We start from the raw sequence: 21,365 nt of genomic DNA on the forward strand, positions 1-21,365 counted from the left end.
CAGTATGATTCAAAGGACTATTGTCTTTGTCTGTTATAGAAGGACAGAGGTTGGAAACAGAAGTCCGAAAAATGTCTTTCATTTAAGGTGTAACATAAATATTAGTTTTTCTAAAAGACATCCCCTATCTTATGAGAAGAAATTCTCTTTTTTCTTTTTTCATCCTCATGACTCCCACTGGATATTATCTCATTTGTTCTATGATGTTGATCACAGTCTTCCTTTAATATAATTAGCTAAGTGAAAGTGTTAGTTGCTCAGTTGTGTCTGACTCTTTGTGACCTCATGGGCTGTAGCCTGCCAGGCTCCCCTGCCCTTCACAGCCACATTAGTCCACTTCAGTCTCCTGAGTATTACCCCTTCTTGGTGCATGTCATTCAGACTTCCACTTCTCTGACAAAATCCTTTCCTCTCTCTCCTAGGCTTCCTGGACCTGCTGAGGTTTTACAATTGTAGTTCAAGCTAAATATTTTTCCATTCCAGTCTCAGTGGAAGTGGAAAATTTCTCTGGAGAACAGTCATTATGTACAGGCATGAGATTCCATGGCTCCTCTGAGCCCAGCTGCTAAGAGGAACCTGAGCTCAAAGCTTTAATGTGATGTGAACTTTAACGTGACAATTAATGCAGGGACCTTTTCTCAGAGGCAATTAACTTCTGCTCTTCTGTCTAACCAAGATTTCAGAGCTGGCAGCAGGCAGGAAACGAATGTCACCTTCACAAACATAGTCAACTTAGACTTGTACCCATAGGGGCCTTTCAATTCACTGTTTCTTTGCATCTTTCATGCTTGGATTCCCTTCAGGGACTATGACTACATTAGAAGAGAAAATAGGCAACAGCAGCCCCCAAACCGAGCCGGACTTCTCAACATCTGGAGAATGCTACCTCAGTGCATCCCCATACTGTTGTTTTCCCAGTGCCATTAATAAATAAAGGAAACTCTGTATCTTCCTGTGAAGAGACCCCTAAATGGTAGCTGCTTCAGGATATGTATTTGTATTAATGTCCATTAGGGAATCTCTGCAGTGGTGGAGTGTCCTGTGTCCAAGACAGGGAAGAGAGAAAGAGTGAAAAACAACCAATTTGGGAAATTTGAAAAAAACGGTTAAGATATCTTCAAAGTAACTTGGAAATGTGTTGAAGTTAGCAAAAAAGAAAAGAAGGAAGATAAAGAGAGAGATAGAGAGAAAGAAAGAAGGTGTCCAAGGAAACTAGAATTGAAAGAGACACGTGTACTCCAATGTTCATCACAGAGCTGTTTATAATAGCCAGGACATGGAAGCAACCTAGATGTCCATCAGCAGATGAATGGATAAGAAAGCTGTGGTACATATGCACAATGGAATATTACTCAGATATTAAAAAGAATGCATTTGAATCAGTTCTAATGAGATGGATGAAACTGGAGCCTATTATACAGAGTGAAGTAAGTCAGAAAGAAAAACACCAATATAGTATATTAATTCATATATATGGAATTTGGAAAGATGGTAACGATGACCCTATATGCAAGACAGCAAAAGAGACACAGATATAAATAACACACTTTTGGACTCTGTGGGAGAAGGCGAGGGTGGAATGATTTGAGAGAATAGCATTGAAACATGTATGTTACCATATGTGAGATAGATTGCCAGTCCAGGTTCGATGCATGAGACAGGGTGCTCAGGGCTGGTGCACTGGGATGACCCAGGGGGGTGGGATGGGGAGGGAGGTGGGAGGGGGGCTCAGAATGGAGACACATGTACACCCATGGCTGATTCATATGAATGTATAGCAAAAACCACTACAGTATTGTAAAGTAATTAGCCTCCAATTAAAATAAATTAATTAATTTACAAAAAAAAGAAAGAAAGAAGGTGTCATGGTCTGCATGTCTATTGGAAAAGAATTTCTAGACATGAGGCAGAATGAGAGGAGAATAAAGTTTATTAGACTGGGATGCTTTTAGAACAGCAGGCAGGCTCAAGGGAGAACTGAACCCTTTTGCAGGCTAGTAGCCAATTTTTATGGAAACTTCCTGATGGGAGAGAATGACTGAAGGGGACACTGGGTCTTGTTCTGATGGGCCAGGCCATGCTCAGTAAATCTTTAATCCAATTTTCTGTTGATGGGTGGGGCTGCGTTCCCTCCCTGTTGTTTGACCTGAGGCCAAACTATGGTGGAGGTAATGCAGATTATGGGGACCTCCTTCAAAAAGTCCCATGCATGCACTGCTGCACTCAGTGCCCCTACCCCTGCAGCAGGCCACCGCCAACCCACGCCTCTGCTGGAGCCTCCTGGACACTCACAAGCAAGTCTGGGTCAGTCTCCTGTGGGGTCACTGCTCCTTTCTCCTGAGTCCTGGTGTGCACAAGATTTTGTTTGTGCTCTCCAAGAGTATGTTTCCCCAGTCCTGTGTAAGTTCTGGCAGCTCTGTGGTGGGGTTAATGGCGACCTCCTCCAAGAGGGCTTTTGCCACATCCAGGTCTGCTGTACCCAGAGCCCCTGTCCCTGTGGCAGTCCACTGCTGACCTGTACCTCTGTAGGAAACACTCAAACACAGTTCTGGCTCAGTCTCTGTGGGGTGTCTGGGTTCTGGCATGCACAAGTTTTGTTTGATCCCTCCAAGTGTCTCTGGGGGCTATAGGGTTTGATTCTAAATGCAATTTCACTCCTCCTACCTCCTTGCTGGGGCTTCTCCTTTGCCTTTTTATGTGGAGTACTTTTTTGGGTGGGATCCAACATTCTCCTGTCGATGGTTGTTCAGCAGCGAGTTGTAACTTTGGAGTTCTCCCAGAAGAAGATGAGTGCACATCCTTCTACTCTGTCATATGTTCAAAAGACAGATATGAGCTTGCCTGCTTAATTGGCAAACTCAGTTCAGAAATGTGTTCTGATTCCTAATTTTTGTTCCACCCCACTGCTTAATGTGATCTTACATCTCACCATTTCTAATTGTCCCAAATCACAGTTATTGCTCCTTGGAAGAAGAGCTATGACCAACCTAGACAGCATATTAAAAAGCAGAGACATTACTTTGCTGATAAAGGTCCATCTAGTCAAAGCTATGGTTTTTCCAGTAGTCATATATGAATGTGAGAGTTGGACTGTAAAGAAAGCTGATCACTGAAGAATTGATGCTTTTGAACTGTGGTGTTGGAGAAGACTCTTCAGAGTCCCTTGGATGGCAAGGAGATCCAAAAAGTCCATTTCCTTCAGGACTAAAGGAAATCAGTCCTGAATATTTATTGGAAGGATTGATGTTGAAGCTGAAAGTCCAATACTTTGGCCACCTGATTCGAAGAACTGACTCATTTGAAAAGACCCTGATGCTGGGAAAGATTGAAGTCAGGAGGAGAAGGGGATGACAGAGATTGAAACTCTCTGGTTGGATGGCATCACCAACTCGATGGACATGAGTTTGAGTTAACTCTGGGAGTTGGTAATGGACAGGGAAGCCTGGCGCGCGCAGTCGATGGGGTCACAAAGAGTTGGACATGATTGAGCAACTGAACTGAACTGAGCCAATTTTTATAGCCTCAAGACAGAGAAAATACCCACTGGAGTGGTGGCATTAAGTGGTTGTTTAGGATGCTATAGGGTGGGATCCCATATTAGAGTGCTAATATGGGATCAGGAAACTGGCTCATTTAGATCCAGAGGCTCATGGCAACAGTTGCTATGGGGCTTGGTCAGTTCCAGAGATTTCAGTCCTGTGACCTTGGTATAGGGCTCCACAAAAGGGGAAAAAGGAAGGAAGGAAGGAAGGCAAGGAGGGCTTGAGGTATAGAAACAGAGTAGAGTAGGCAACAAAGTAGTATTTTGACAATCCTTAAACTAACCTAAAAAGATAATTGGCCATTATTCATTAAGACAGGTATGGGAGGAAATGAGAACTGAAGCTGAATTTGGCCTCTGCACCCTGCCACCAAATTAAATCTCAGAGACAGAGTTTCAGGTGAAGTAGAGAAGAATAGTTTTATTGATGTGTCAGGCAAAGGGGGCCTCAGGGGGCTGGCTCATGCCCTAAAAACTAGGTGTCCTGACCTGGAGGGGGTAGTGAGGAGTTTCACAGTAATGATTCAAAGAGGGTGTGATCAGTTGGTGGACATTCTTCTGATTGATTGGTGGAGAGATAACCATTCAAAATTATAGTAACATCTATGTCCCAACCAGTAATGTTGAAGAAGCTGAAGTTGAATGGTTCTACGAAGACCTACAAGACCTTCTAGAACTAACACCCAAAAAAGATATCGTTTTCATTATAGACAGCTGGAATGCAAAAATAGGAAGTTAAGAGATAACTGTTCTATACATCAGTGTCTCTTTTGCTGTCTCGTACACAGGGTTATTGTTACCATCTTTCTAAATTCCATATATATGCATTAGTATACTGTATTGGTGTTTTTCTTTCTGGCTTACTTCACTCTGTATAATAGGCTCCAGTTTCATCCACCTCATTAGAACTGATTCAAATGTATTCTTTTTAATGGCTGAGTAATACTCCATTGAAACATGTAAAATATCATGTATGAAATGAGTTGCCAGTCCAGGTTCGATGCATGATACTGGATGCTTGGGGCTGGTGCACTGGGACGACCCAGAGGGATGGAATGGGGAGGGAGGAGGGAGGAGGGTTCAGGATGGGGAACACATGTATACCTGTGGCGGATTCATTTTGATATTTGGCAAAACTAATACAATTATGTAAAGTTTAAAAAAAAAAAAGAATATGTAAACATATATACTGCAAAAAAAAAAAAAAAAAAAAAAAAAAAAAGAGAGATAACCGGAGTAACAGGCAAATTTGGCCTTGGAGTACAAAACGAAGCAGGTCAAAGCCTAACAGAGTTTTGCCAAGAGAACGCACTGGTCATAGCAAACACCATCTTCCAACAACACAAGAGAAGACTCTATACATGGACATCACCAGATGATCAATACCAAAATCAGATTGATTATCTTTGCAGCCAAAATGAAAAGTGAAAGTGAAGTTGTTCAGTTGTGTCTGACTATGACCCCATGGACTGTAGCCTACCAGGTTCCTCCATCCATGGGGTTTTCCAGGCAAGAGTACAGGAGTGGGTTGCCATCTCCCTCTCCAGGGGATCTTCCAAATCCAGGGATCAAACCCAGGTCTCCTGTATTGCAGGTAGACTCTTTACCCTCTGAGCTACCAGGGAAGCTCTATACAGCCAGCAAAAACAAGACCAGGAGCTGACTGTAGCTCAGATCATGAACTCCTTATTGTCAAATTCAGACTGAAATTGAAGAAAATAAGGAAAACTATTAGACTATCCAGGTATGACCTAAATCAAATCCCTTACAATTATACAGTGGAAGTAACAAATAGATTCTAGGGATTAGATCTGATAGGGTGCCTGAAGAACTATGGACAGAGGTTCATGACATTGTACAGGAGGCAGTGATCAAGACCATCCCCAAGAAAAGGAAATGCAAAAAGGCAAAATGGTTGTCTGAGGAAGCCTTACAAATAGCTGAGAAAAGAGAAGCTAAAGGCAAAGGAAAAAAGGAAAGATATACCTATGTGAATGCAGACTTCCAAAGGATAGCTAAGAAAGATTTCCTCAGTGATCAATGCAAAGAAATAGAGGAAAACAACAGAATGGGAAAGACTAGAGCTCTCTTCAAGAAAATTAGAGGTACCAAGGGAACATTTCATGCAAACATGGGTACAGTTAAGGACAGAAATGGCTTGGACCTAAAAGAAGCAGAAGATATCAAGAAGAGGTGGCAAGAATACACAGAAGAACTATACAAAAAAGATCTTCATGACCCAGATAATCACGATGGTGTGATCACTCACCTAGAGCCAGACATCCTGGAATGTGAAGGCAAGTGGGCCTTAGGAAGCATCACTATGAACAAAGCTAGTGGAGGTGATGGAATTCCAGTTGAGCTATTTCAAATCCTAAAAGATGATGCTGTGAAAGTGTTGCACTCAATATGCCAACAAATTTGGAAAAGTCAGGAGTGGCCTCAGGACTGGAAAAGGTCAATTTTCATTCCAATCCCAAAGAAAGGCAATGCCAAAGAATGCTCAAACTACCACACAAACACACTCATCTCACACGCTAGTAAAGTAATGCTCAAAATTCTCCAAGTCGGGCTTCAACAGTATGTGAACCATGAACTTCCAGATGTTCAAGCTGGATTTAAATAAGGCAGAGGAGCCAGAGATCAAATTGCCAACATCTGCTGGATTGTCAAAAAAGCAAGAGAGCTCCAGAAAAATGTCAAATTCTGCTTTATTGACTATGCCAAAGCCTTTGACTGTGTGGATTACAACAAACTATGGAAAATTCTTTGAGATTATTCAAGAGATATGGAAATTATTCGAGGGACGGGAATACCAGACCACCTGTCCTGCCTCCTGAAAAATCTGTATGCAGGTCAAGAAGCAACAATTAGAACTGGACATGGAACAACAGACTGGTTCCAAATAGGGAAAGCAGTATGTCAAGGCTGTATATTGTTACCCTGCTTATTCAACTTATATTCAGAGTACATCATGTGAAATGCCAGGAATCAAGATTGCCGGGAGAAATATCAATAACCTCAGATATGCAGACGACACCACCCTTATGGCAGAAAGTTAAGAAGAATTAATGAGCCTCTTGATCCAACTGAAAGAGAAGAGTGAAAAAGTTGGCTTAAAAGTCAACATTCAGAAAATGAAGATCATGGCATCCAGTCCCATCACTTCATGGCAAATAGAAGGGGAAACAATGGAAATAGCAAGAGACTTTATTTTTGGGGGCTCCCAAATCACTACAGATGCTGACTGTAGCCATGAAATTAAAGACACTTGCTTCTTGGAAGAAAAGCTATGACCAACCTAGATAGCATATTAAAAAGCAGAGACATTACTTTGCCAACAAAGGTCCATCTAGTCAAAGCTATGGTTTTTCCAGTAGTCATGTATGAATGTGAGAGTTGAACTATACAGATAGCTGATCACTGAAGAATTGATGCTTTTGAACTGTGGTGTTGGAGAAGACTCTTGAGAGTCCCTTGGACAGCAAGGAGATCCAACCAGTCCAACCTAAAGGAAATCAATCCTGAATATTCACTGGAAGGACTGATGCTGAAGCTGAAACTCCATTACTTTGGCCACCTGATGGGAAGAACGGACTCATTTGAAAAGACCCTGATGCTGGGAAAGATTGAAGGCAGGAGCAGAAGGGGATGACAGAGAGTGAAATGGTTGGATGGCATCACCAACTCAATGGACATGAGTTTGAGTAAGCTCTGGGAGTTGGTAATGGACAAGGAAGCCTGGTGTGCTACAGTCCATGGGGTGGCAAAGAGGCAGGACTGAGCGACTGAACTGAACTCAACTGAACTGATGTAAGTGGGAATTAGCACCGTCAATCCTCTGGTTCCGACTGTTCTGGGCTCTACATGCTTATGGGTATACCTTTAACTTCTCCCAACTGGAGGGCATTTCAATCTCTGCAAAACAACTGAATGATATTGTTGTGTTCCCTGGACCATTCCCCAAGGATGTACTATGGTTCCTTTTGACTGTCCCTCCCTTGTTCTTGCATCCCCTCTCTTCCCTAATTAGCATTCATTTGAACCTGTCCATTAGAATTTAGGGAAGGTCAAGGAGACTGAATGAAGCTTATTTCCTGTAATCAAGAAATGGGGAACACAGAAAGGTTTTTGTGCCCAGGAGCTGCACAGAGTCCTGCTAGGTATTCAAAACCTCAGTGGTTTGGTATAAGAAATGCTTTCCTGTAAAGTTTGTGTGTTTAGTTACTCAGTCATATCTGATGCGTTGGGACCCCATGGACTGTAGCCTGCCAGGCTCCTCTGTTCATGGGATTTCCCAGGCAAGAATACTGAGGTGGGTTGCCATTTCTTTCTCCAGCCTGTGAAGTTTATGAGGTCCTAAAAGAAATGAGAAAATATAATAATAACAAAAGAATTCTTGTTACTTAAACGTGACCCATAGATCAGCAGTTTTGGCATCACAGCATTCTGAGTGGTGAAAATGCAAAATCTTAGATCCTACCCAACACCTACTAAATCAGAACCTGCATTTAAAAGATTTATTTAAAAAATGTTTTTAAAATCCATTTAAACATTAAGCATCAATCTAGGTAAACAACAGTGTATCTATGGCTTAGAAAGCATTACCGGTGAACTGTGTTTAGCTTTTTAAAAGAAAACCAACCATGTATCCTACAAAGCTAGAGATTTTCAACCAGTTCCTATTACCTTTCTGGTGCCCTCACCCTGCAGTTCTTTATATTCACCTGTATGCACCTTCAGGTACATCAATGACCTTGAGTGGCGCAGTAACCCTGGGATTGTGACCTTGACCACACTCATCCCCCCCTTAATGTCTATGTATCTCTCTGCCATTATTTTAATCTTTGAAGAAACTTTTTAAGAACTAAAGCACAAACTAACACAAACACAAACACACACCCACATGTTTAAACACACAAATATAATGAGGTTTGAAATGAAAAAACAAAATAAAATCACAGTATTGATTATGTAAAGAAATAACGTTAACTCAATACTGTTTGTTCACTTCTTCAGTCTTCCTTTTTTCCTTTCACTTCTACTTCAAATGGTTTCCTGGTTGATTAGATATTGACAAACTTTGATGGGTATAACACACTTAAAAATCTTATTTCCAAAAATACATTCATTACTATTTCATAGCATGTTGACAGTGATTCTCCTTTTTTTTTCTATACTGCATGTTAACTGTATCCATCAAAAGAGAAATGCCATGTTTCTCCTTTGTTTGACTTCAGTGTGACTTCTGAGGGCAGGCTCCAGAGGTTGGTGCTCCTGGGGATGTGTCTGGTACCTTGTTTACCAAACTCCATCTTCCTGTTCTCCTCTTACTCGTTTGGAAGAGCTCACTGCTCCCAAAGGGCAGGAGAAGAAAAGCAGAAGCACAATATGTACTCTAAAATATTCTTGGGGCTACCCAACGAATAGCAATAATCAGAAATTAATGGAATTTTGGAAGCTCTAAGGGACTTATAGATCATCTAGCTCAACCCCTTTATTCTACTAATTAGGAGATTCATCAGAGAGGGATTTCCACTTTGTTCATTCTCACTAACACATCTTGTTAAAAATGTACTTTATTTTGACCCATGGATAATTTTAGGAAGTGGCACGTCCAGAAATTTATTTCTGAAATATAGAAAAATAGGAAAACAAAATCAGTGTTGGAACAGTTGATTTTTTTTTCCACATTGTTTTTAATTAATATGATTAATTTGACAAAGTAAGGACCAAACAGAAAAACAGTTTCAGTCTTCACGGTTCACTCTGAAGAGTTTATTTATTTATTTTTATTCCAAATTAGATGTTATTTTATTCCTCATCTGAAAAGGTCATAAGTACCAGAGGCCATTTACCTAACCAGTTTCATATTGACGTTTTAGTAGCTTAAAATATTAAAGTATTAATGAGGTGTTATATAGCCTAAATGAACAGAATCAAAAAACGTTTCTCACATTTAATAATACACAACTAAAATGTGTCAGGTGTTTAATACTTGTCAGATACTGTGCCATTTAATTTTCACGATAATTATTTAAGATTGTTACCCCCCCTCAACGAGAAAATTAGAGAAAATTTAGGGAGTTAGGTTGCATAACTAGTATTGTGGACTTGGGATAAAAATTCATCTTTGTCTAACTATTGAACTAACACTCAAAATGAGTATATGCCTTTAAAAAATAGCTATGTACAAAGGGAGCCAGTTTCTCTAGAATTTAATTAAACCAATTTTCTTGTTTGGTTTGTTTCCTCTGCAAGATGGTACAGCCTGCTCACTTTACAGGTGAGGAAACTGAGGCTCAAAGAAGTTGAGCGATATGGCAACATGCACATAGCTAGGAGGCAATAGTGGTAAAGAACCTGCCTGCAATGCAGGAGACATAAGAGACTTGGGTCCAATCCTTGGGTCAGGAAGATCCCCTGGAGAGGGGCATGGCAACCCACTCCAGCATTCTTGCCTGGAGAATCCCATGGACAGAGGAGCCTGGAGGGCTACAGACCATGGGATTGCAAAGAGTCAGACATGACTGAAGAGGCTTAGCAGTGCTGGCCAGGACTGGATTTGGAATCCACAAGTCTGAATCCTTCTATATCCATAGTCTTTCTACTGCACCAAATTTAGACATGGAATTACAGCTATGGATATAAAATCTGAATCAGTTTCCCAGTCTCCCTAAAGCTTCCAGCTTAAAGTGATGCCTTCATTCCTAGACAATATGGACAGTATGTTCAGAATTAAGCTATCTTGCCTCACATTCCTGTTGTCTTAAGTTGCCATCAAACACCTATAGCCTCCACATCAACACAATCATCAGGACATTACCTCCATGCTGAAATTCTATGAAATTGACCCAAACATCCAGCTTCATATATTCCCAGGTCCTTCCCAATGTGCCTCATGGAATTCATAGTTTTTCTTCAGCAAACTCTCTAATATACGTAACTCCTTCTTAGATGTTCTCTTTACTTCTGTCCTAAATAAAGATTCTCACCAAAGAGTGCCACTTCCTTTGAAATCACACAAACCTCTGGATGAGGTAATTGAGTAGATGTTTGCATTGCTCTTCATTGCTACTTTCAAACAGGTCTTTTCATAATTTTCCTTAAAACATTCTTATTTTTTTGGAACTCAAACCATTCCCTACTCCACTTGGAATCTGTTATCCACCCATCACCCATCAGTGTTTTCAAGCATTTTCTTTCTCATTTGGGTTCACTATCTTTGTCCACTTTTTTCCCATTATCATTATTGATGATTTCAATATTCACATGCATTACCCTCTTCTATTTTGTTCTTCATTTACTTACTCACTTCCAAAGTTTTATTCCTTCACTACTCCTTCAAGTCACCTACTTGTCTTAGTCCTACTAATTTTGCCATTATATATGAAAGGAACTAGAAGCCAGTGATCTGAAATTATTCTTTTTATTTCTTTGTCTATGGTTAGCTAATGCAAACTAGATTGTAATTTTATTCAGAATAGGGACCTGATATGTGAGCTCATTATTTTATCTCTGGAATCTGGAACAGTAGCTTATACAAAACAGATACTAAACAAAAATTATTAAACAAATAGGATGGTAGCATGCAGATCCTATACTTAGTGAAACTGATAAATATAGAATTACCAGCTCTTTGAAAACTTCTGCTCATTAAGAAACAAGACATGTCCTGGACATTTAATACATAATCAGAAAACAAAGTGAAGAGGAACTAAAAAGCCTCTTGATAAAAGTGAAAGAGGAGAGTGATAAAGTTGGCTTAAATCTCAACATTCAGAAAACAAATATCATAGCATCTGGTCCCATCACTTCATGGGAAATAGATGGGGAAACAGTGGAAACAGTGGCTGATTTTATTTTTTTGGGCTCCAAAATCACTGCAGATGGTGATTGCAGCCATGAAATTAAAAGACGCTTACTCCTTGGAAGGAAAGTTATGACCAACCTAGATAGCATATTCAAAAGCAGAGACATTACTTTGCCAACAAAGGTCCGTCTAGTCAAGGCTATGGTTTTTCCAGAAGTCATGTATAGATGTGAGAGTTGGATTGTGAAGAAAGCTGAGTGCCGAAGAATTGATGCTTTGGAACTGTGGTGTTGGAGAAGACTCTTGAGAGTCCCTTGGACTGCAAGGAGATCCAACCAGTCCATTCTAAAGGAGATCAGTCCTGGGTGTTCTTTGGAAGGACTGATGCTAAATCAGAAACTCCAATACTTTGGCCACCTGATGTGAAGAGTTGACTCATTGGAAAAGACTCTGATGCTGGGAGGGATTGGGGGCAGGAGAAGAAGGGGACGACAGAGGATGAGGTGGCTGGATGGCATCACTGGCTCGATGGACATGAGTCTGAGTGAACTCTGGGAGTTGGTGATGGACAGGGAGGCCTGGCGTGCTGCAATTCATGGGGCCACAAAGAGTTGGACACGACTGAGTGACTGAACTGAAATGAACTGAAGAAAATGATGGGTTGTTCTGGTTGTTGCGTGAATGCTTAGTCATGACCAACTCTTTGTGACTCTCTTGACTGTAGCCTGCCAGTTCCCTTTGTCCATAGGATTTTCCAGGTAAGAATACTGGAGTGGGTTGTCATTTCCTCCTCTAGGGGAACTTCCCAACCCAAGGATCAAACTTACATCTCCTGCAACTGCTGCATTGGTAGGCAGATTCTTTACCACTGAGCCACCTGACTTTGCCAAAAGTTGTTGGTAAAGAAAGAGTATAACATTTTCTTATCATTCAATGAAATTAATAATTTATCGGTGGCCTATGTGTTAGTGTAGAAGATGTTATTATGAAATAAAATGTTAAGTCATAATGTGTGAATGGTTAATATGTTTTCATTCCTTTGCTATTTCATTTATTCACTCATTTATCCATTACTTTGTTTATTTAGCTAACAAATCCTTATTGAGTACTTTCTGTGTTTTGCTCTCTCTTGGTTACTGGACTGTGAAAGATGAATGAGGCATTATTTCTGCTTTCAGTGACATCACACTTAGTAGGCAGAGAAAGGTGTGAAGAGTTTAAAAAAGAGAAGTAATATTGCAGATCATACATACATCTGCTCCCATCACCTGCTCCCTAAGCTTTCCCCCCGTACTCACAGAATCCAGTAAGAGAGTACTTGTACGTATAGACTTGTTAGTTGTTGTTAGTGTTGTATTCTTTTCTCTTATAGTTTCTTTCTAGGTGGTAGAGGTTTGGTATTATAAATATCAAACATTTTGGTTTATACTTACACTGGCTTATATAAACACTAGAAAAGTGAGTATAAAAAAATTGACTGACATACTGACATATTTACTTGAAGAGTATGTATTTTCACCTTTTCCAGGCATGTTTTCTGCCACTTTTATGGTCAGACTGCCAACTATTCAGATTAAAAAAAAATTAACATGCACAGCATATATCCTATATCTTTCTATAAATCTAATTGAGAACTCATTTTCCAACAGGAAGAATGATATAGACTGACTGAAAATAGAAATCAAAGGGAAAGAGGAAAAAAAAGGATGCCATAAGTTAGTATAAACTTAGCTGTAAGTAAAAGAAGCCCCAATTCAATATATGTTGAGCAACAACAGTCAGGATACAGAGAGAGTTTGGTGATTTCAAAGCATGCTCTGGAAGCCAGGTTCCTTGCATCTCTCAGCTCTGCCCTCCCAGGCCTGGCTTCATCTTCTTGCTGTTGTCTCTGAGGCTGCATTAGGTGTGGGCATAACACTGGAACACGACGGCAACTAAGGGAAAAGGAGAGAGGAGCCTCTTTCTGTGACTGCGTCAGAATTATCTCAGAAGATCTTCTCTCAAACTCCTGTGGTCAAAATTGCATTGCACATCTATTTTTGGATCCATAATTATGGCAAGAGGAATGGGGTTACATATGGGTAAACCAGGCTCACTCTCACAGCCATGGTCAGAATTAATATCTCCTGAAGCACTTGGTTGTGTAGATTTGGGAAAGCACAGTTCTTTTAAGGAAGAGGAGAGGGATGTATGCCAGGGAGCCAGGGCTGACATTGCTAGTTGGTGGAGGCAGAGAAACATGTAGGGAAGTCAACCTCATCTCCCCAGGGCTGCTTCCCCAATCCATGGCACAAGGGGGCTCTCAAGTGACTATCACCTTGCACTGGGTTCCACGTAAGCAAAACATACGTTCCATTCAGAGACTCGTGAGAGTCCCTTGGACTGCAAGGAGATCCAACCAGTCCATCCTAAAGGAGATCAGTCCTGGGTGTTCATTGGAAGGACTGATGTTGAAGCTGAAACTCCAATACTTTGGCCACCTGATGAGAAGAGCTGACTCATTGGAAAAGACCCTGGTGCTGGGGAAGATTGAGGGCAGGAGGAGAAGGGGACGACAGAGGATGAGATGGTTAGATGGCATTACCAACTCAATCGACATGGGTTGGGGTGGACTCCAGGAGTTGGTGACGGACAGGGAGGCCTGGTGTGCTGCGGTTCATGGAGTCGCAGAGTTGGATGTGACTGACTAACTGACTGACTAACCTTCCATTCCTCTTAATGAGTCACGAACACCCTGTGGCATTGCTGGGCCCGAGGCAGGGATGGCTACCACCTTGTTCCACTCCAAAAGACTGCAAGGTACGTGTCCAAGCCTAATCCTGCCCACACCCACATCCATGCTCCACTAGACACAGAGGCAGGGAAGACAGTGGACCCGTCCCATCCTGATTTGCAGAGCAGAGAGTGGCAGGGATAACCAGGCCAGGAGAGCCAAAGAAACGGTGGCAAACAGCTGAGAACCCAACCTAGGGAGAAGCAGAGGCAGCTGGAGGCAGGAAAGTTGGAGTCAAAGCTCTTTGTCCTGGTGCAGCTTCCATTGTCTGACCTACTTCAATTCAAAGCACAAATCCAAAGAGAAAGTTATTGAGGATTTGAAGACGGTGACTGCAGAGCAGTAATCCTAAGGGGAGGCCCTTCTGAGCAGTGCCCTGTCTGATTGCACTGGTTGTGTGCCCAGAAAGCTGGCCTGAGGAGTAGTCAACCAACAGAGCCAGAGGGTGGAAACTTGGGAGTCACGTGAGAAAACACCAGAAGCCAGACAAAGAGGGAAGGCTCTGAGAAGAAACTGAACCGCAAGCAACTCAGGAAGATGGTACATGATATTTAGAGCTACCCTCACTGCCAACAAAAGGCTGAGAGGAAAAATGACTCCCCAAGAATTAGAGGGAGGTAACACAGCTAATCCCTTGTGTACAATGAGACAGGACAGTCAGGCGCCCTGGACACTCACTGGAGACCATTCTGTATTTCCTTTCTGTTGTGACCTGATACAATCCAGAAAAACAAAAACAAAAACAGATGATGCTATTGAGCCAAGATGGGGAAAGAGAGAAATGATTGCCAGCTCATAGGGAGAAAGAGAAAAAATGAAATTATTATTTTCCCACATCCTAACAAATCTTAAAAATGTCCAGTGCAGTTCTGCACCAGGCACACCTACATACAGTAATTCCTCCCAGGCAGGCTTCACCCAGTGTGCCTGCGTGAGAGAGAATATTCACATCCCACAGAAAAAGGTGATTTTCAAAGCTTTAGTTCTAATCTGGTGCACATGGAATGCTCTCAATTATTTCCCCTGAGCTTTAATGATGGACCCTTACACGCTTTCTTTGTTGAAAGCACCTGAGAGATGAAAACACAAGCCCACGCCATGTAATATTTATATAAATTGGGTAGATCCACTCTTCTCAAGAGGAATCACCTACAGAGAGACTTATGTCCTGGGAGGTGTGTGGCCAGGCTAGGATTATGGAAAGAGATTCACTTCACTGACAAAGACCTGAAAGAAAGTATTCTTCTTTACCTATACTATTAATGAAAAAGAATGACTAAATGCTAGAAGGGATTACATCAATATATTGTTTTTTTAATGGTTTATTCTGTTTTGGAGAATAGCCAATTGACAATGCTGTGATAGTTTCAGGTGGACAGCAAAGGGACTCAGCCAGACATATATACACATCCATTCTTCCCCATACTCCCCTCTCATCCAGGCTGCCACATAACATTCTGTAAAGTTCCTTGCGCTCTACAGTAGGTAGGTCCTTGCTGGTTATCCATATAAAATATAGCAGTGGGTAATACACCAATATGGTGGAGCCATGAGTGATTTTCATTTTTTCTTAGGCTTGTCTATAGTTCTTACTGCTAAAATAAGTCTGAGTTATTTCTAAAAGGAAAACTATATATACATATCTATGCATAGACATACATACATGGATACAGACATATACGTATTTACATATCCAATTTATCATATACATAAGTAGATATATATTTACAAATGAGGAATGGGTCGCAAAGAGTCAGATATGATTTAGCAGCTGAACAACAAACAACAACAATGTATTTATACATACATTCGTACAAAAATACACACATATACACATGGACTTCTGTGAAATAAACCAAAGTGTTTTTATTTCTTTGCAGAGAAGGTAACTCAAAACAGTCAAGACATATGAAGCATCATGGAATCTAGGGCTGACATGTTTTCTATCAAAGTACCTTTTATACTGCAGGAACAACATGTTTTATGGAAGGGAGGAAGGGGAAAGGGAAGGGAGGGAAGGGTTGGGAGGAAGGGAGGGACAGAGGATGTTTCTCATAGTCTTTAAAAAAGGATTAGAAAACACCTTGATTCATAATACACAGAGTTTAGAAAATCTCATAACTCTCATGAAGATGATTTTTTGTTTGTCTGTTGTTTTTTAATGTCTAATCTTCCTCAGGCCTTCCCACTTTGAGGATGAGATTATGGCATGAACATAAAAGGTGTGCTTTAAGAAGTAAACACCTAGGCAGCTGGCAAGACACACCAGCAATAACTGACATTTGAACACAAATATAAAGCAAAAAAGGGCTTCCCAGGTAGTTCGGTGGTAAATGATCCACCTGCCAATGCAGGAGACCCAGGTTCAGTCCCTGGGTCAGGAAGATCCCTGGAGAAAGAAATGGCAACCCACTCCAGTAATTTTGCCTGGGAAGTCCTGGGGACAGAGGAGCCTGGTGGGCTACAGTCCATGGGGTCTCAAAGAGCTGGACATGACTGAGAGACTGAGCACACACACAGAAAGCAAAAAAAAAAAAAAAAAGCAAAACAAATGAAATATTTCACTATCCTATCACCAGAATGCTCACCCAGAATCAAAGCTTATTCAACGTGCACAGAAATGTCTATTAGGTTCCATGTCCAACTGATGGCTCTTTGGGGTGGGGTGCAGGGACCAGGACACAACAGAACAGTTTTACACAAAGCAGGGGTGAAGACTGGGATTCAGCACCCTAGGGAATATCTGTAGCTATGGAATTTTTTATTGGGACGTATTTATCTCCTCTAGATGACAGGAGTGACAGCCTTTACTTTTCTAGGGCTTTTGGAGGAGGATGAGAAAGACCATGGGACGATAATGAGAAAGTGGAAGGGTTCTTCCTTGGTGACCTGGGTGATGGAAGCGGGGCTGGGGCGTTGGAGACTGTCTGCCTTTATTATAATAAAAAGGCGAGTTGGGTTCATTTTCAGCTTCAGGAAAGCCATTGGTAACAGGTAGGGGACTTTTCCTTTGCAGAGATTTTCAGAAAGATTTTTCAAAGCAGTTTGTTCTGTGCATATGTCCAAGTCAGAGACGAAAGTTAAGGGTAAGGAATAAAAGCAAGATGCTCTTAAAACAAATTGGTACCCACCATCTAGAATTTTTAAATCTCAAGCAATGGCATCGGGAAGAAGTGGGGTGCTTTGGGCATTGCGCCCCGGAGGGATAAGCCCAACTGTGATACCTTCTCCATCTGGTTTCACACTGGGAAGGCCACCTGTCACTTTCCTCTTTGCCTTGTCAAGCATGGAGGTAAGATGGGGAGAAGATTCTGAGAGAATGGCAAGATTGTCTTTAAAGTTTCAGAGAGTTAGATTTTCACACTTGCTAAACAGGGAGAGAAAGAGAAGCAAAAAAAAAAAAAAAAAAGTAGAAGAGGTTCCTTAGATCAGCTGGCTTCCTTAGATTAAGGCACGGAAGTCCACCTCACACCATCTGTTAGAACAAAGATTGGGAATGGATAGAAGTTACAAGTGATCTGTTCAAATTCCAGAATGGCTGATGTGATGATGGTGATATATATCTACAGAACTGTTCATGCTATTCTCAGTTGGAAAGATATCATGAGATCCTTTAAAAATCTTCCACACCACTGGGTTCATTTACCTACCCTAGCCCAATATTTCTAGGATGGAGGGGAGTACAAAAAACAAAATTTTTGTTTCTCCTATTATCAGTATTCTGTTAATGTCATCTAGTGGTACTTCGTTCTCTGTCCTCCAAACAGGGTAAAGCAAAGCATTTACAGATTCCTGGAGATTCTGCGCCTTTTTAGGACTTCCTGCTTCCATGCATCCCCTCCATGTGATACATATCCCATTGATGAATCCTTTGATTATGGATCTTAACTGACTAAATGAGTCAGAGCAAATGCTTAGAACAAACATCTGGATCTTGACAACACCAGTTTGAAGCTGCAAACACACATCATTTGCCCTTTTCAATTTGCTAATGAAGCTGGTCACTGCATTTGCTGTAGAATCAATTCAATGTGAAGACAAGGATAAGATAGCCCAGGTCCCAGCCGAAGAGGAAAAAAATAAACTGAAGGCAGACCCATGTCATAACACATCCACAGTTCTCTGTTCTGACTGAAGGTTGTTATAATCTGAAGATCTTTTTTTAGAACATATCCATACCCTATCTTTCTGGTTAGTTCCTAAGTCATGTCTGATTCTTTGCAACCTCATGAACTATAGCCCGCCAGGCTCCTCTGTCCATGGGATTTTCCAGGCAAGAATACTGGAGTGGGTTGTCATTTCCCTCTCCAGGAATCTTCCAGATCTTTACTACTAAACAGACTTATTTCATTCATCTGGGTGGGAGCAGTGACTAAAGAGCAGCCATGTTGAAAATCTCTACTGGTGACTCCAAGGTAAGTAATGATGTAACTTCAGTGAAAAGTTAAGAACGATGATTAGATATATTTTACGATAGCTAAACTCTGGCAGTAGGGTTGAGCTGTTAAAATGCTTTTCTTACAAGTCACTTCTTAATTATCCATGCAAATCTAAGGACCAGTGAACCAGATAATATGAGAGTTCATAAATTAAAATAAAAGCAATAAAATCTAAATTTGACCCTTAAAGTCAAATTTAGAGTTCAAAAGAAAACTAATGAACATTTAGTGTGAACCAGACCCTGTTTTAAGAGCTGTGAAAAAGGTAGAAGAACGAAAAAAGCATAAAACTATTTTAAAGGAGGTCAAATGCATTCATTTATGCTTCCACTAGGAATTGAGCTCTTTTCAAACTATCCTGTATACGATTAAAAGGAGTCAAGACGACAGACACCTTTCTTGCTCTCATGAAGTTTGCATTCTATTAGAGTAAATAAATTTAAACAATAGAACAAACTAGTGAATATAACAAAAAAAGAAGCATACTCAGAGAACACACTAGTGGTTACCAGTGGGGAGACAGAACTGGAAGGGGCAATAGGGGAGTTGGGAGTAACAGGTACAAGTGAAGTGAAAGTGAAAGTGTCAATCGCTCAGGCATGTCTGACTCTTTGTGACTCGATGGGCTGTAGCCCACCAGGTTCCTTTGTCCACGGGATTCTCCAAGCAAATATACTGGAGTGAGTAGCCATTCTGTTCTCCAGGGAACCTTCCCAACCCAGAGGTCAAACCCAGGTCTCCTGAATTGCAAGCAGATTCTCCACCATGTGAGCCACCAGGGAAGCCCGAGAGGTACAAACTATCAGACATAAATTAAGCTACAAGAATGTATTGTACAACATGAGGAATAGAGCCAATATGTTGTAATAACTATACATGGAGTACAACCTTTACACAATGTGAATTGCTATATTCTACACTTGTAATTTATATGGGGTTTCACAGATAGTGCAGTGGTAAAGAATCCACCTGCCAATGCAGGAGATGCGAGTTCAATCCCTGGGCCAGGAAGATCCCCTAGAGAAAGAAATGGCAACCCACTCCAGTATTCTTGCTTGGGAAATCCCATGGACAGAGGAGCCTGGGAGGCTACAGTCCATGAAGTCACAAAGAGTTGGACACCATTGAGCACACACACACATTTGTGGCACATATAGCAAGGAGAGATAAGAAAGCCTCCCTCAGTGATCAATGCAAAGAAATAGAGGAAAACAACAGAACGGGAAAGACTAGAGATGTCTTCAAGAAGATTAGAGACACCAAGGGAACATTTTATGCAAAGATGGGCTCGATAAAGGACAGAAATAGTATGGACCTAACAGAAGCAGAAGGTATTAAGAAGAGGTGGCAAGAATACACAGAAAAACTGTACAAAAAAGATCTTCACAATCAAGATAATCATGATGGTGTGATCACTCACATAGAGCCAGACATCCTGGAATGTGAAGGCAAGTGGGCCTTGCTGCTGCTAAGTCGCTTCAGTCATGTCTGACTCTGTGCGACCCCATAGACGGCAGCCCACCAGGCTCCCCCGTTCCTGGGATTCTCCAGGCAAGAACACTGGAGGTGTTGCCATTTCCTTCTCCAATGCATGAAAGGGAAAAGTGAAAGTGAAGTCGCTCAGTCATGTCTGACTCTTCGCGACCCCATGGTCTGCAGCTTACCAGGCTCCTCCGTCCATGGGATTTTCCAGGCAAGAGTACTGGAGTGGGGTGCCATTGCCTTCTCCACAAGTGGGCCTTAGAAAGCATCAATACAAACAAAGCTAGTGGAGGTGATGGAATTCCAGTTGAGCTATTTCAAATCCTGAAAGATGACGCTGTGAAAGTGCTGCACTCAATACACCAGCAAATTTGGAAAAGTCAGCAGTGGCCACAGGACTGGAAAAGGTCAGTTTTCATTCCAATCCCAAAGAAAGGCAATGCCAAAGAATGCTCAAACTACCGCACAATTGCATTCATCTCACACGCTAGTAAAGCAATGGTCAAAATTCTCCAAGCCAGGCTTCAGCAACATGTGAACCATGAACTTGCAGATGTTCAAGCTGGTTTTAGAAAAGGCAGAGGAACCAGAGATCAAATTGCCACATCCACTGGATCATCGAAAAAGCAAGAGAGCTCCAGAAAAACATCGATTTCTGCTTTACTGACTATGCCAAAGCCTTTGACTGTGTGGATCACAATAAACTGTGGAAAATTCTCAAAGAGATGGGAATATCATACCACCTGACCTGCCTCTTGAGAAATCTGTATGCAGGTCAGGAAGCAACACTTAGAACTGGACATGGAACAACAGACTGGTTCCAAATAGGAAAAGGAGTCCGTCAAGGCTGTATATTATCACCCTGCTTATTTAACTTGCAGAGTACATCATAAGAAACGCTGGACTGGAGGAAGTACAAGCTGGAATCAAAATTCCTGGAGAAACATCAATAACCTCAGATATGCAGATGACACCACCCTTATGGCAGAAAGTGAAGAAGAAAGTGAAGAAGAACTAAAGAGCCTCTTGATGAAAGTGAAAGAGGAGAGTTAAAAAGTTGGCTTAAAGCTCAACATTCAGAAAACGAAGATCATGGCATCTGGTCCCATCCCTTCATGGGAAATAGATGGGGAAACAGTGTCAGACTTTATTTTTCTGGGCTCCAAAATCACTGCAGATGGTGATTGCAGCCATGAAATTAAAATATGCTTACTCCTTGGAAGGAAAGTTATGACCAAACTAGACAGCATATTAAAAAGCAGAGACATTACTTTGCCAACAAAGGTCCATCTAGTCAAGGCTATGGTTTTTCCAGTG

Source organism: Bubalus kerabau, chromosome 5 (genome assembly GCF_029407905.1).
Source record: "Bubalus kerabau isolate K-KA32 ecotype Philippines breed swamp buffalo chromosome 5, PCC_UOA_SB_1v2, whole genome shotgun sequence".
NCBI lineage: Eukaryota > Metazoa > Chordata > Mammalia > Artiodactyla > Bovidae > Bubalus > Bubalus kerabau.